Here is a 3,139-nt window from a genome sequence, read left to right on the forward strand (position 1 = left end):
GTGGGCGTGGTCTGGTGTACATTTGTGCTGTTGTGTACATGAGAAGTCTAAGCACAAATTAATCTGGAGAATCTACCGAGATGGGAGGAGTCAGCAGACGGTATGCTAATGTGGCTTTACATCACAGGTTTAGGTTTTTGCCTTGAGATTTCTTCTGTACTACCTGCACACAGTCATTAAGCCCAGAGAAATTTCAAGGACACATAGGTTTTCTGTTATAACAGTTTAATAGAAATCTCTGTGCACTTTGTCAGAGGTGCTGCGTGGTGAGAACCCTGACCTCTGACCTCTCTACCAGTGGTGTAGTCCTAATAAAAATGTGGGGGGTCGCACCTGGACTAAAGGCCGAGCCGGGGGGGTGTCTGGTATGTGCTCTTTTGGAATATGTCTAACTAAAAGTGAAAAACTGACACCTCAGTAGTGCGTGATATTTTATTTCTTACTTTTCCCACACATCCTCTTTCCAAAAAAGAGCCTAAGAGAATATCAGGGATTTAAAAAAAGCAGATGTACAAGATTCTTGAACCTCAACCCGAAACACAACAGTAAATCCTGAAGTCCTAGAACTATGAACTATGGTAGGACCATGCCGCTTAATGAACAGCAGTGACGACACATTTGAGATGAGCAGTTTACTGCGTTTGTCACTACTAATTATGTTCATGTGGCTAAAGCCACACTCACATTCAGCTGTGCTGCATGGAATGATGTGTGTGCAATTCACCAATGGCTGCAAGTCAGACGGAATTCTGCGTCCACCAGCGTCAAGTTTTGTCAATAAATGCCCTGTTGATGGTGTCCACGTGAGTCTCTATTGCTTGCTCATCAGCTTTAATGTAAATCTTGTTGGCTATAGTGTGTGAGGTTGAACCTTTATGTCGGTTTATCTTCTTTCTCAATGATGCAAGCTTAGACTGCTGGCTATTACCATAGTAAGTGACACTGAAATTTTTCCATTCTGCAGCAATTGAAACTCCTTGTGGCTTGTGAATAGACAGATCAACTGATTCACAAATTTTGCAGCCCAATTTTCCCTCACGACAATCTAACCATGGAAAAGACTTTTTCTTTTCAGTCCACTGATCCATGGTCCAAATATCTGGATAAGATTTGTCTATACTTGGCAAGGGCATAGTCATTGCAGGTACAGGAATGTCACTGTCCGTCTCCATGACTGCTGTAATGGCAGACTGCTGTTCTTCGGGTTGTGCTCGTGCAACTTGTTCAGTAGGAACATCTAGAGGCTGTAAGTCCGTCTTTGGTTTTTTGGAAAAGAAAGCAGTACAATTTGACTCCCTGTGAAATTTTAGATCGCTTCATCTCGACCTTGTAGTAGACTGAAATTTAAAACAACCAGAAGTCATACAGCAGGCATGCATGCATGCATAAGATTTCAGCATCCTATGTGTAACGTAACAACAGCGTTATCATGGAAGAACTACAAAATAATGTAAAAACAATGCAGGTTTGTTTGAACATGATTCCCTATTCATTTTGTCCTGTGTTTTCACTACTGCTACGCATTAGCTATCATAGGCTGACGCTGATGCATGACTGCATGTTTTGCCTTCAAAGTTAAAAATATTGGAAATTGTACATATTGATCATAAACATATCTTGCTTAACTGTAGACGATTGTATCACCGACCGTGAAACAGAAAATACATGATAAAAAATTATTTCAGTTTATTTCAAATCTTCATCATTCATCTTCTTCATTCATCATCAACATCATTGTTGCTGTATAGGTAGAAATGAAGTGGAATCCCAGGCTATACTCGTGAAAAAGTGAAATTGATCGAACCAGTGAACAGAACAAGATGCAACTGCAGCATAACAAAACTGCTAAACAGAGCAAACCGACATGTAGGGTGCAGCATAGATAACTACGTGACTCAGTCGTCTAGCATGACTTGGCTAAGACAAGAGTGCCTACATTTTAGATGCCCTGGCTTAACTAGTCGAGCTACTGCAGTCCAGTCCAGACTCAGGACTCCTGGGATGAGAGTATAGTATATAAATCACAGGAGAAAATAAGCTTCATGCTACTTACTTGTTGGTAACAGAAATTTGCAGTGGAGCCTAAATTTCGCTTCTGTAACGCGCGACTCCGCACATTGCGCGCGAACCTGAGCGAGCGGCGGAGGCGTTATACGCGTCACATTCTTTGCAGTGTTGTCCGAAACATATGTGGTAGCATAAAGAAACACCCCTCAAAAACGGGGGAATGAACATTTATCTGACGAATTTTAATTTTGCTTTGTGTTCCAGGTTTGAAAAGTGCTGGAATTTTGGCTCAAGTACTTGAAAATGCTTGAAACAAACTATTTCGTTTCACAACAAATATCTGTCTGACTGAACAGTTTTCTTGTATTACACGAGACACGTTAAGATTTAGCGTTTCGAGTATGTGTGTATTTGTATAAATATGTAAATTAATTAAGCTGAAGGTGCTGAAAAATATTGAAAGTGGAACTTCAAAGTGCCGTACAAGTGCTTGAATTTCACCTTGTAAAAGGTGGAGAAACCTGACTTTGTTCACTGCGCTGAAGCACGGCATGCGCAAAGTTACAAAAATGCAGATGTGCCCGACCTCGCGACGAAGCCACCGCGATTGCGTCATTTTTGCCGCACGACCCTCGCGCCGGTTGCGACCATTGACCGTATATACAGTCAATGGTCGCGACGCGTCAAATATAAACCTAGCCGTAACAGTCTCAGCAAGAGCAACATCCAGGGGGGTCGCGTCCCCCCCGTTAAAATAAGACCCCCCCACTACACCCCTGCTCTCTACAGTGGGAAGACGTCAGGTCACAGACGTCTTGGCGCACAGAGGCTCCTCCCGAGAAGAGTCTACACCAGGTATCACCAAATGGCGGACCGCGGTCCGGATCCGGACCCGAACGCCGTCCTGTCCGGACCCAATCACATTCCTGATTAACTGGATACGGACCCAAATGCCAAAAAAATTTTAACGGGAGACTATATTTTAAAACGGAGAATTTATTTTCAGACCAGTGTTACGTTCACCACCCATTTGAGTGTTACGTTCAACCCCCCCCCCCCCCCCCCCGCTCAACAACTTTCGTTCGCCACCCCCCCCCCCCCCCCCCCCGCTCAACAACTTTCGTTCGCCACC

The sequence above is a fragment of the Brachyhypopomus gauderio genome, chromosome 6, assembly GCF_052324685.1.
Source record: "Brachyhypopomus gauderio isolate BG-103 chromosome 6, BGAUD_0.2, whole genome shotgun sequence".
Taxonomy (NCBI): Eukaryota; Metazoa; Chordata; class Actinopteri; order Gymnotiformes; family Hypopomidae; genus Brachyhypopomus; species Brachyhypopomus gauderio.